Genomic DNA, 15,000 nt, shown 5'->3' with positions numbered 1-15,000 from the left:
AGGAAGAAAGAAAAATGTAAAAAATCTTTCAAATCGACATTTTTCTTCTGAATTCATTCGTATAAGATACTTAAAGAAATTTGTTGAGAAAGAGAAACAAATAGACATGAATCAAATGAGGAAGCTATCGGTTCGATATCAAGAATAAAACAGTTTGCAAGATGATTTTAGTTTCGCAGCTCATGGCCGATCACTCGACGAATCCTCGAGATGAATCAACGCTTTAATAAATGATCCTGTTCTCAATTATGAGGATGGATGGCGAAGTGGATAACCTCGTTCTTCCGGAAAAGGGAAAGTCGGCCTAGGCCGGACCAAGGAGAGAGAGGGAGAGAGAGAAAAACAGACATTGTAAAGACTTATCTACGTCGACAGGTATAGAAAAGAAGGTGTAAGAAAATTTTGGCTTCCGTTCGACGCTTTTATTGATCCTTTTATCAGATGATTATTATTAATGGAATTCGATAATGCAAGTTAGTATAATAATAGCTCATATTAAAATTGACTTGGTATATTCGAACTGAAGAAAAGAGAATATATAAATGTTAGATAAGTCACGAATACTCGGTATCAATATGTTAGCTGTGTATGAGAAGTTGTCTCGTCTCTTCATTAATTACAACATATTTTAATAGTCGATCTGTTGGCCGCAAGCGTCTAACGTGCGACACAGAGAAAAGTCTCCGATTAGGAAGAACCGTATATGCCGACATCCATCATCGGCTGTCGTTTCGACGTTGTGTTTCTCGTCAGGAAAATTACAAGACTCGCTGGTTCGTTCGTTCGTTCCTTCGTGCTCTCTCTCTCTCTCTCTCTCTCTCTCTCTCTCTCCTTCTTTCTCCCCACTCTCTAAGGTACAAACACTTTTTCTCTTTACTAAACTACTCCTCCATCTGGCTCTCCTGCGTCAAGTACTAAGTCACTGCAAAAGCAATTAACTTAATTACCGCTCGATAAGGCTACGTGCCGAAGGTTCCATGAAGTTTCGCGTTAAATTATGTACAAGATCGTGTAACTGTACACGCATGAAACATCATGCAAATGATGATCGTTGGAAATTCTTGCTACATTATATATATACATATATATATATATATGCATATGTGTATATGTATATATACTCCTTTATCTCTCTCCTTTTTTCTCTTTCTTTCCAACGTGAGTTATGTATCGATCATTTGATGATGTCTTATTTTTGGAAAAGATCGTCTTTCATAAATTCAATATAAAAAAGAAAAAAGAAACGAAAGGATCGTATCGAGGAAGGTTTAATTCTACAGAGGAGAAATAGACTTTTTTTTATTTTTATTATTATTATCATTTTTTTTTTAGTTATACGAGATGATAAAGAAAAAAGTCAGCGGTCGACCATTCAATTGCGAACCCATGTAAATTGGTCTTAATTACCTGTCTCAGGATCAACGTATATATAAGACTTAACAGAATACTTAACGTTAGTTCGAACTCTTTCTTTCTTTCTCTCTTTTTCTTTATTTCCTCTTTTTCCTTTTTTCACGTTCTGCGTGAGATGAACTGCGTGACATGAGGAAGTGTATCGTCCTCGTGACTAACGAATGGTCAACCGTGAATTTTACAACGCTGCTTATTTACATATGCAGATCGCAGAGAGTCCCCTTTTCCTTTCTCTCTCCCCGTGACAAACTTTTAAATACTCCCACGAGTACAACCTTCGAGAAAGATCGTTTAATTTTTTGCATTAAGAAAAAAAGGAAAAAGAAAGAAAAGAAAAAGAAAGGACAAATGAACGAGCAAAGAAACAAAGAGGAAAGAAAGAAAGAAAAAAAAGAAGAAGAATGAAAAGAGGAACAAACGAAGAAGAGGAGAGAGAAAAAAAGTCTCACCGATTTTAATCTAATGCAATGGCACTAACTAAACTGCTAGGCATTATTTATTGTTATGTACGAGAAAATTTATACTGTCATTTTAACGATCGTATGAAAATAAGATTGTGCTTTGGTCTCGTATGAAATCGGATAACTAAAATGCATTTCTTTGATTTAGATACTAATAAATGTTGTTTGAGAAATTTAGAAACTGATCTTTGATAATAAAATCTTAGATTATAGACGCGTACGTATTCTACGAGGGGAAAAAGAGATTGACATAAATAAATGCGAACTAACCGTATTTTATCCATTTATTGAATATCGATCAGTCGTAAACGTTTAATATCCATGTTTACTAGAAAATTCGATGGAGCAGATGAAAGCGTCTCTCGACGATTATCTCGATAAACTGGATCTCGAGAGGTAGTGACTCGTGAAATCGATGTTCCATACGAAGGTGTATAGCAAAAGACATGTTTCGTTAATCGAAAGTGACATAAATATCGTGACACGATTATTTGCCATCATCGAGATCATCATCGGCTATTAAATATTATTGAGATCGTTCTCGAATGGTGAGAGAAAAATAAAAAGAGAGCGAGAGAGAAAGAGACAGAGAGAGAGAGAGAGAGAGAGAAAATAAATAAGGCGTCGTTTATAAATAAGGCGTCGTTTCTACGAAACGACAGAATTATATTTACGAGCATCTGTTCGCATCTAATTATAATGTCGAGAGAGACAGAGAGAGAGAGAACTGTTAAAGCTCAGTGGTTTTGTGTCTTTCACTGCGGGATCTTGTGAAGGAGAAACGTTGACGGGGGCGTTGACACCCACACTATAAGAATGGATACAATGAAATACATGCGAGGAAGATCATCGGCTTACACGCCCAGAGAAATATCTTCGTTTCTTCTCTTTCCATTTCTTTTTCTTCCTTTCTTTTTTTTCTCTTCTTCTTACCAATCGAGCCTTTCCTAAAGATCGTAACTTCGAGTAGATCGAGATCCACAGGTTTTCTTAGTTATTTATATATGTAACATTTTTGGAATACTTTCGAGTAGTAGGTGCGCCATTCGAAGAGAGAAAGAGAGAGAGAATGCGAATTTATTAACATTTCGTTATATGAAGTTCGAAGAGAGGTGTCATTCTCTTATATGGAAACTACTAACAACGTACATAGATACATAGATACATACATACATACATACATACATACATATATATATATATATATATATATATATATATATAATATAAGTAGCGTTGGTCGGTATTCAATCGTTAGAAGCTCGTTTGTAGACACGCCGGGTGTCGCGATCGAGATACTAAGTCTTCCGTATTCAATTATGAACGATGTTGTATCTTCTGACACGTTGGAATCGAACGTATAGTTAATGGCACGTTGATGACACCGACTACGATTTAACGAGCGCATCTATCTTCTCGATAGATAGAAAGAGAAAAAGATATATACACACATACATACACACACACACATATATATATATATATACCAATTACGATTGTTCGTGCGTTAAGAAGCCGATTTAGAGCAATTTACCTTTAAAGGTGGTTAAGCTTAATTGCGTTCTCCATTTCTCTTATACGATTCTGTTCTCCATACAATGGACCACCATCGATCGGTGGTGGTACGTACGAGAAAGGAACGCACTATACACTATACTATAATAAAGGAACAATCTCGAGTATTCTTCGTAAAAGCGACAGAATATATTATTATTAATTGACAAATAATTTTTCATTAGGTAATGAAATGTTTTTTGTTCGATTTTATTTAACAAGATGATGAATCATCTCTATCATTCAGATAGAGTTTACATTCGCATTCGTATTAATATGTAGAAACATGTCCGATGTCAAGATTAATATTGGGTTCCTTTTTCGTTCGATAAAAGACAAAAACAAAATATATATATATATATATATATATATATATATATATATATTTCATAGTAATAAATCGTGTGCGTTATACTTTGGTCGAAAATTCTTGAGAGAGGAGGAGAGAGAGAAGATAGAAAGAGAAAAGAGATGGTTTATGTCATAGCTTTCTATAAAAGCGAAGGACGAAAAGAGGTTTCCGTGGGCGTTACGAGACTTTCGAGAGACTCAATAATTTAAGGCTTAACACCGAATTAATGGGCTGATATTCGTTCTTTCGGCTTAAAATAAATATACACACATATGTATATATACATATATATGTGTATGGGTATATATATAAGATGAATTATGATCGCCAAAAGAGGAAACGCGAGTATGGACGTTGGCAGAAACGTTATCGTTGTCTGTGTGTAGAAAGATCGAATGTGAAAAAGAAGTTGATTTTGCGAGATAGTTTGAAGGAGAACGATGAACGGAAGAGTTAGCGCTCTCTGCGAGAGCTTGCAAGAAACGATCGTTTGCGATACGCCGCGGATGCGCCGCTTGGTAGAGACGCGGAAGACACTTCGGCCTCGCATCGAAAGAGAGAATTATTTATCGATCGCGGCACGGATCAAACGTTCGAGCGTTAAATATAAATTCAACGAAATGGCAGCTTTTTGTCGGTCGTAAAGGAGCACACGCGGACGCGGCCAACGATATCACGTTTGGTACGGCATATTAATCGCTCTTGTATGTATATATATATATATATGTATATGTATATGTGTATATAGGTAGGTAGGAGGTACCTTAGTGTTAGTTGTTTAAAGAATATTTTTCTCCTCTATTCTCTTCTCATCTCTTTTGCCTTTCTTCCGTAGCATAATAGGTAAGTAAAGCACTAATGTTAGGAGATAGCAGGTAGGTATGTTAGCTACGCTATATCCTAAGTAAAGGATTATATAAGCTTTACGTAGGAGAAGAAGAAGAAGAGGAAGAGAAAGAAGAAGAAAAACCGCTTTAACTGTTAATCTTTTATGTGATATCGATAGCTTGTATTTTCTTTCTATAAGTAGATACTTCAAAGTATTTATGTATACACTATTTCTATTTCAAATCCATGAAATCGTCATGATATAGTAGATTAAGAAAGTATGATGTTTAGAGTGAATAAATGCGGAAAAACATCCTTTAATCGGAACTCGTGTGGAACGTATATAAGTACGTAACGAGAGACGTTGATGAACGGCCAATCGCAATTTGCCTTGCCGGTGAAAAGCCATGGAGTATAATTACGAAATCTGTGCGTTCAGGCTCCTCATGGCTTCATGTAGATATATATATATATATATATATATATATATATATATATATATCTATATACATATATATATATAAATAGATATATATGTATATGTATATACGGCTTGCATATTTCAACAGAGCCGGATACTTCTTAATTAGCTCGGAGAACAAGCAACGAACGGCGAGATAAGGAGGAACGAAATTTCAACGTCTCGAGGAGAAGAAAAATGAAAGGAAACTCGATGGGAAGTCGGTGCGAAAGTTTCGAATAACTTGACTTGGGTCGAAGGTTAAGCTAAGCCCTTCGCGCAGTCTTTATACTTGAGATTCAACGTGCATATATATCGTTTGATAATATTCGAGAAAAAAAAATAAAAAGTAGAGAAAAGGATAAAATAGGAGAAACGAATTTATATCTTAGGAAAATAGTACGTGTTATTGGAGGAAGTATTATTTCAAACGTAGATAAGACAAATTTTCTCTATATCTCTTTATATCATCGAATCTTACATGATTATATATCAAGTAATATTACATACATATATAGCTTGGATCTAATCTTGTGTATCGTCATGGGAAAGAGAATTTATTCTTAACCATTTAATTCGTGCCCATTCAAAGATATCATAATTTTCACGTGCTTATCAAACGAAATGGAATACCATTTATTGGCGACGACCGTAGTTATTAATGTTTTTTCTTTTCTTTTCTTTTTAATTTTTTCAACTCACGTACATAAGTTCTCCACGGAAGAAAGAAAGAAAGAAAGAATACGCGGCTCGACTCTTTGAAGATTCCTTCATGTAATAATGATTTTTTACAATGACGATAATAACAATAACCATTTAGTATTATCGTTAGTTTTGATGTAGTATTTAGAATGATTTACGAGGATGCTTAATCTACGAGCAAAATCGTTGCGATAAGGTTTCGTAAAAGGGGCCACGTAGGCGCTCGACGGTTGTCTATCTCGTCTATCGAACGTCGACGAGGATAAACCGGAAGGAAAAATAATAATGTAACGCGGTAATAATCGGTAAATATGGAGTTTAGTGGTGCGTGTGCCGTTTATCTCGGTCGTTGCGTGCTCGAGAAACACGAGATTACATTTGCCGCTCGCGTTCTTCCTTCGTTTACAAGAGAGAGAGAGAGAGAGAGAGAGAGAGAGAGAGAGAGAGAGAGAGAGAGAGAGAGAGAGAGAGAGAGAGAGAGAGAGAGAGAGAGAGAGTAATTATTTTGAACAGTATGGGTGTAATATTTCGTGAGAGAGGAAGAGAGAATAATTATTTGGAGCAGCATGGGTGTAATATTTCGAGAGAGAGAGAGAGAGAGAGAGAGAGAGAAGACGTGAAATATATACTCCTCTTGGATTTGTATCAGCGCGTCCTCGTTCGTAAATCATAGCGCAACGTAATGGTTATACGCGGTCTGTATTGGAAGGTAGATTTATAATTTTAAATAAGACTTCGGCGATGCATAAATCGTGAGACGTATTAAACGACATTTTAAAAGTTGTGCCCATATGTATATACAACAAAATCGCTTCCGGAAGAATTCGAGGGATGGATAAGATTAATGTATAGCGTTTAAGCTTAATCGCCGGTTACAATCGGGAAAACAAAGTTTTCGATCATTTAAAAGAAAACGTTTAATTAGTGTCCTTGCTTGTGCTCGCAATTAAACATTTTTCCTTTTTCTTCTTTAAATTCTTTCTTTTTTCTACTTTATTTTTCCTCTTTCTCTGAGCCCGAAAAAAATTGCATCACGTCGTTAGAGATGAAAGTAGCGAGAAGGTAGACGGAGAAAGGGGCGAGAGAGAGATTTTTATCGATTGGAAATAATAATAATTGGTTCAATATTCTTTCTATCGAATTTGACACGCTCTCACATTATTCTTAATTATCGTATATGAAAATATTGCGAGGAAGGATTGAAAAAAAAGAAAAAAAGAAGAAAGAAAAGAAAAAAGAAGGATTAAAAGAACGTCGAATTCCTTAAAGCTTTCTACCGCGTTACACCCGCAAGAATTCGAAACTCGTGGCCGATAAGTTCTCGAGTTGTAAATTAGCCACGCGCGAGAGAAGGCGAGTGTCCAACTTAAATCCTGTTACCCGTTATCATGAGGGCCGATCGTTTATCGCGTGGCAATTATTAGGCAAGGAATTCGGTGCATCCGTAAAATGCATCGAGTTACTTCGTAAATCGTATGAAAGAGGATTAACATACAAACCTTACGCGGTATTGTATTCGTATCTTTTAATAATTTATACCTTAAAGATATTTCTCCAAGTTTCAAACGTTTTGCCATTTTTTATTCGCGTTGATCATCTTTATTGATCAACGTTATTCAGATTATTCACGTATCATATAGCGCGTATATCGAATAATTAACGTAATAAAGTTGTGTTGATATTATATTTGATATTATATTATGATTTGAGAAAGAAAAAGAAGAGAGAAAGTAAGAGAAAAAGAAAGAAAATTATTACGATAGGATCGAATTATCGTATAAACGATCGATGTGGGTTATCGCTCCGTCGGTCGTTTCTTACGCTTCTCAAGCTCGTCATTCTTGTCACCGACTCGAAACGCCGAATAACATTTAAAGTTTCTCTTCGCGTGTTATCATGCACTGCTAAATCGACTTGGGATGTAACAGCGGAATGTCCGACGATCGATGGCACAACGACTCGATACAGATACGATCTTAAAGTCGGTACACGCTCTTCGGAAGATCTAAGAGATCGGAATTGCTCGGTTTATATCGGTATATAGTCATTGAAATCATCGTAATTTGCGGTCAGGTCGATCGTACAAAAAAGCTTCGAGTTGATTGTCTGTATATCCGTGTGTATCCGATACTTTTATTACTTACCCACCTACCTACCTATCTACCTACATATATTTGTACGAATAAAAAAAAAAAAAAAAGCGAAATGTGAAAAGAATTACTTAAAGATTATTAATATTTATTTAATTATAGACTTATAATGGAAGAAATGGGGTAATTCGATTTTATTGACAACAGAAGGAAACTCCGTATCGATAACTAAGCGCTTGATAAATGAATATCCTTACCGATGTATATACATAAAAGCGATTTTAATGACTTGTCCGGCATATATAGTCAAGATTATAGGTTTGCTAAAATGATTACTAATTTTCTATGATGTGCCTTGCACATCGTTAATTAATAACGTAGAATCATTACGTGGGACGTGAACGTCTCGAGAATGTAAAAGAGTCGAATTATCGATATACCGTATTCATTGCATAAATATCGGCATCGAGATATCTCCCTTTGACTTATGATAATAATTTTATGGTGAAAATTTGCAATAATATACGATCATATGAAATACGTTAAGTCATCATAATTTTATAATCATTTTATAATTATTTTCGTAATATTAAAGCAACTGTTTGTGCCACTATATAAAATTTTCATGTATTTACGAATTCGTCCGACGTTTGATCATTTTCAAGTTAATTCGTAGTAACGAAAAAAATAATGAAATACGATCGGGAATCCTTGATTACCAAAATTTTACTCTTCTACGCTACGATCGTCTGGTTCGGGTCCATTAAAAATTTGACAAAGTACCGGCCTCTCGATGTAATAATGCGTGAAATTTTGAAGGTCCGATTGCCAGAGATATTAAAATCTTTGCCTCGCCGCACTCAAAAATACGATGCAATTATTTCGTTACTTAAATTATACTCTTTCTCTCTTTCTTTCTCTTTTTCTGGCTATAATGATCGGTGTTCGAAGCCTCACTTTATAAAGTAACTACCTACCCGGATATGCTGTCTCGACGATGATAATCGTCGCGATCAGGATCGACGTTCGATACGTGCCACGATATCACAAAATTAGCATTGCATTAATGAGTGCCCTAAATTATATCTCCTCTTTCTCTCTCTCTCTCTTTCTGTATATATATATATATATATATATATATACATATATATATATATATACATATACACACACGCACATGCATAAAGAAATTTCTCTAGATCTTTTGTTGAGATTGATTACATTGGTCGCAAAAAGATTTCGTCCATTTTTAATAATGAATTTTTTCCAATGATAAAATTCTATCATTTAATTTATATATATATATATATATATATATATATATATATTCCTTTATATATATATATATATATATATAAAGGAATGTAAGAATCATGATTGTGTATTGTATATAGACGTTGAAATTTGTGAGCAAGTATATTCTAGATCTCACGCGATTCGATCGAAGGTAAAAGATAGCGATAGGGAACGACTCGGTTACGGAGTTATTTTTAATAACAGAGATACTATTCCCTTTCGCTAGTACGACTCTGTACTATTCCAATCCAATTATACAATCCAAGAAATCAATTAACGTCGGACCAACCTAACGAGTATAACCATAGAGTATATTTTCCAAGTATAGCCTGCGCGTCGATTTGAATCGCTGATTCATTGTGAAGGCGCTAATTGAGAGTAAAACTACATAAATGAATAACCGATCGTAATCGATCAATCGCTACCGCCGCCGTAGCCGTAGCCATAGACATAACCATAGACATAGCCATAGCTATAGAAATAGTCGTGTAAATCGTTGGAAAGGCCGAGTTATCTCGGTGAAAAGATTCGATGCGTTTTCTTTTCTCGTTTAGAGTTTGCGTTTAGAACTGTGATTGGAAGAAGGCATTGACAAATCGATCGGTGAATTAATAATTATCGTAATCATGCGAGAAAGAGAACGATAAGAGATGGAAAATATATCAAAACTGTGCACGAGTGAACGGTGTTTCTTTCTTTTTTTTTTCTTTCTTTTTTTTTTTTTTTTGTTGGAATGAAGAAAGAGAAAAGCATTAATACCATTGACTTTTTTTTCTTTTTATATATTTATAAAACGTATCTATAGAAACGATTTGATTTCCATTCGACCGTTAATAGAGTGATTGAAAGAGATTAAAGAGGTATCTGTTCTAAAAATAAAAAAAGGAAAAGTAATAAATCATAGAGAGAGAGAGAGAGAGAGAGAGAGCAAGAGAGAAAATAAGATACATAACTGATGAATATGAATCAATTTGTAGATCATCCTTAACATTGATCTTCTTAAATCGATCTTGATTCTCGATATTGGTATTGCACCTGTCAATGTAGGTACAAAATACAGTTGTAGAAAAGATAAGAGTCGGTGCGTGTAAGCCCTTATCTCGAATACTTCATCTTGTAATTTTTCTTCCCCTTCCATTGACGAAAGTTTGCAGTTTCGAAAGGCAGGTCAGAACGACGACGACGACGACGACGACGACGACGACGACGAGTGGTCTAGTGCGACCGGCGAGATCCCGTTTCGTGATAAAACGAAATAACAAGTCGACATCGGGAGAGTGGTAATCCGGTTAATCGATCGCTACGAGATAATCGATAATGTCGGTAATCCATTCTAGGTGGTCCAACGAGTGTACGGTGTAATCCGAGGTAAATGATGCGTGTAATGGCTGTCAACGGAGTAAACAGCTTAGATACGGCACATCTTCATTTCTTATTAATACACATGGCGCCGCTCTTAATAACCGTTTAACGAACGAATAAATATCTTCTAATATAATAGATCGATTTAGACGTGAGAAGTCGATTTAATATAATCACTTAATTAATAATAATAATAATATATATATGCATATATACGTATACATATTCTATTTCATTGGAAAAATTATTATCCCTTGAGGAAATTAATCGTCGTTAAAAAAAAAAAGAAGAAAAAAGAATTTGACGATTTAAAAGGGAAAAAAGATTAATCGGAAAATATATTATTATACTAAGTAAATCAATGAGAAGCCTAAGGAAGAAATAGGAAAGATTTGCTATAGGATTTAACAAAAGATTGCCAAGCTAAGGAGGATTATTCATGCTGATAACGGCACATAAGAAGGAGAGAAGGAAGGGGTTGAAGAGTGAGAGAGAGAGAGAGAGAGAGAGGGAGAGAGAGAGTAGGGTGGAAGCAAAAGAGCCGAAGAGTATTTCCGTTAAGATCGATCGAAGAGAAGTTTGTACTTACCGTGTGTACCTCTTCTCGTTTCCCACAAGCGGTTACAAGTTTCTACCTTTGTACCAGATCACCAGAAAGAGAGAGAGAGAGAGAGAGAGAGAAAGAATGAGGCGGCCTCTTATGGGGTTGCAGCGCGGTCAATTTGCGTCTAGCAGAAGTCACGGGGTGCCTTCGCGAGCGCCGAGCCGACGTCATAGCTGGCGCATAGAAATGTCAAGAACGGTGAAGTGCGCGTAAAATAAGATGTAACGTCACTGATAACAAGCGCGCCTCCGCCAACTTACAAGAGGGATAAAGAAAGGAAGAGAAAGGGAGAAAGAAAGTTTAAACGAGGGTTGGGTAGAGGCGCAACGAGGGATGGGAAGGTGGGAGGGTTAGGGGGAGGAAGAACAGATCTGATAGCGGAAGGCCGCCTTTGCGCCAAGTCCTTAGCTCTCAAGTTATAAACCTTCGAAAGGAAGCTACACCATCCTCCCCCTCTTTCTTCTTCTTCCTTCTCCTCTTCATTCTCATTCTCATCCTCATTCTCCTTTACTTTCTCGTCCTTTGCGAGCAGGCTCGAGCTTGTAAATTTGTGCTCGCCTCCTTGATAAAGGTACAAAAGAGCCGCCTTGGTGGACGCCATGGAATTTGCATAAACGGGACGGAAGGTAAGGAAGAGGAGAGATTATATTCGATGACGAAAACGCTATGTGATTTGTGGTTCGTAAGGAAAGGAAAGGAATAAGGAAGAGGATGAAGAGAAGGAAAAGAGAAAAGAAAGAAAGAAAAAATGAAAAGAAAGTAGAGAAAGAAATAGTTCGTGGGTTCGAATAGTTCGACGGGGATTAATTTTTTCCTAGAATATTTCTCAATGAGGGATGAATTATTGTCCTTTTGACAATTATCGAACGTAAGGCAATGATCGTAAGGAGTTTATGATATGGTCGTAGTTCAAAGAAAAGAAAAAAAAAGAAATATGTTATTTACATTGGACTCGCTTAGGGTCGTGTAAGTTTGTAACGGAAACGTAGATTCTTGTGGAAAGGAGGTCGAGCGACGAGTAATCGTTCGAAAGGAATAAAAGAAAAGGAGAGAAAGAAAGAGTCCCTTGGTGGAACGACGACGACGACGACGATGACGTTGGTTAAGACGAAGTGGAAAATGGCTGTCTGATCGCGTACGAGTGGAAGCGGCTTGCTACTGCATACCGTAACAGTCCGTCCGGACTTTCTTCCTCTCTCTCTTCTTCTCTTCTCTTTTCTTCTCTTTTCTTCTCTTCTCCTTTCTTCTCTTTGGTACTCTCCTCTCATCTCTCTGACCGTTCGGAGCGCGATGCGATCGGCGATATTCGCGAGTCGTCGCACGTTTCTTCCATTACCGGCACGTCGTAAATAAGATGCGACGACGCTGAGAAATTATCGTGAGCATCTTTCAATCGGGCTTCTTTGCGCCGGATGAAAAGCGGCCTCGTGCTCGTACATCACGTTCGACGATATTTTAAAACTTTGCCCGGTCGATGACGTTACCGTCGATCGGTTTCTTATTTACTCGGGGTTACGAGTGAGTACGTTCCAAAAGAACACTGTGTTTCTTTTCGCTCGAAATCTCTTTGAGATCATCGATGAAAGAAGATATATAGTACACTTACATACATACATGTATACGCATACGTACACAAACACATGTGTGTGTGTGTGTAAAAAAAGTTGGACCATCGTATAGCGTAGAAGATCGGGTCTTGCCCTTTTCGGGGATCTCTTCTAACCATTGAGGAGATATCTAAGCATTTCGGGCAACCTTCTTCGCGAATGTTTACTTATATGAAAATGAAGGTGCTCGTCCCTCCTCCCCAAAAATATATATATTCAGAGAGAGAGAGAGATCGTATAGTATCTTCAGGAAGATAAGATTCTTCTCGTCATGAATTTCCATGCGTTAGTTTGCACAAGATTTCGAAGCGAAGGTTTGTAGAAGGTCGAAGGGTTGCCAGTCTCGAGGATGGTAGGCCGAAGTAGGTAGGTTCCTTCGGTGCTGCAAGAAACTCCCATTATACGGGCATCGCAAGAACTTTTAATCTCTCTTTCTCTCTGTACGGTGTAACCGGCCGATAATGAATGCTGCGCGACTGCTTACGAATGGCTAAGCATACCTCTCGTACAAATTTTTCCTTAACTCCCGTGTACTTACCTTACTCTCGTGTACTTTATGATTATTGGAGGGCGTAGCTGCCCACTCCGATGCTTCTTCTTCTTCTTCTTCTTCTTCTTCTTCTTCAAAGGAGAGTTTCCTTCTCTTTTTCGATGAGAAGAAAGAGAAGGAAAAAATAAAAATAAAAATAAAAATATAAATAAAAAGAAAAAGGAAAAGAAAATCCACGATTCGTTCGTTATTAATCGTAATTTATTACCTCTCAACGTGGTGTAATCCAAACCGTGTCTGTTTATAGAAGAAGAGAAGGAAGAAGGAAGAAGAAGATGATGAGGAAGAAGAAGAAGAAGAAGAAAAAGAAGACAAAGTTTAGTCGAGAGAAACCGTAGATATAAGGACTTATCTTTTCTTTCAACTTCTCGAATAATCTAACCGATGATTTATCGTTTTACAAAGAATCATAAAACTACTTTCTACCGATCGTGGAAACGTGTCAATTTCTTGGACGAGCTCTTTTAAGCGAGCCGAAAATTTATGTATTTTACAGGATAAACGGAGGATGGTAATTACTGTTTTCCTTCGAAGAATTATGCGAAATAATTAATTCAAGTTGAACGAGGAAGGATGATCGAGAATATGGTCTTACGGTGTAGACGTTTCAATGGGTTGCCGGGACAGTCGTAACGTCGAATCGTCGAAGAAAAAGAGAAAATGAAAGAGAGAGAGAGAGAGAGAGAGAGAGAGAGAGAGAGAGAGAGAGATCCATAGAAAAGGACGACGACACAAGAAGAAAGACGAAAGGGTGTTTTACGAGCAAAAGGGATCTCCTCCTCCTTCTCCTATTCCTCCTTCTCTTCCTCCTTTTCTTCCTCTTCCTCTTCATCTTCTTCTTTTTCTCTCCTTCTTCTTCTTCTTCTTCTTCTCCTCTTACATACCGGCTTAACTCCTGGTTTTGCGCGGTCGTGGATACCATTCTCGTTAGCCGGCTTCTACCAACTTCTCGCACGCATTGTTAGATTAATTAATAGGATATAATGGGCGTTCTCGCCACGATCGTTTCCCTTCCTCCTTCTAAAGCCGACATTGCTTTAAACAGGTAGACGGATGATAGAGAAGAAAAAAAGAAAAAAAATAATATAAAGAAAAGAAGAAAGAAAAAGGAGGAAATAACAAAAAGAAACTCCTGACAAATATTTATGTCGAACACACTTTCATTATCTTCATTATTTTTGTTTATGTATATATATATATATACATATATATATATATATATATATATATATATACATGCAGATCAGACAACCTTACACAGAGATCAGACAACGATAAATTTTGATCACCGAGGGAGATAAGGAATCTTAAAAAAGCGCGTTTCTTTTCGGTCGAAATATCGCAGTCATCATCATCATCATCATCAAATTTGGAGAAAACTCTCTCTTATTCTCTACATCTTACTCTCTCTCTCCTTCGTTCATTCTTCTTCTCCCGTTTACTCTCGTATAATACTCACCTTTATCTCGATCCTTGGATTTATAGACATAGAAATCGCGCTTTCACCCGACGAGACAAATCGTAAAGATGTGCCGGTAATGAACGTTAGTACTTACTTACTTACTTACTTATTTACTTATTTCTTTCTTAAATCTTTTCATACGCTAACTTTTCTCTTAGGTATATTCTCTTAGATAGATAGATAGATAGATAGAGAGAGAGAGAGAGAGAGAGAGAGAGAGAGGAGAGGGGAAAGAAGGTAAGGATCGATCGTGCGAAGA

General features: G+C 36.7%; 1 protein-coding gene across 3 annotated transcripts in view; it reads right to left on the bottom strand.

Moving 5' to 3' along the window:
* The window catches only part of LOC124430119 (Krueppel-like factor 6), a 232,050-nt gene that overhangs the window by 36,630 nt on the left and 180,420 nt on the right, over nt 1–15,000 (bottom strand). The gene's annotated exons all lie outside the window — the stretch shown is intronic.

Source organism: Vespa crabro, chromosome 17, assembly GCF_910589235.1.
Source record: "Vespa crabro chromosome 17, iyVesCrab1.2, whole genome shotgun sequence".
In the NCBI taxonomy this organism is placed as follows: Eukaryota; Metazoa; Arthropoda; class Insecta; order Hymenoptera; family Vespidae; genus Vespa; species Vespa crabro.
Note: the sequence above shows the minus strand (reverse complement) of the source record. Positions and strands in the feature narration are given on the sequence as shown.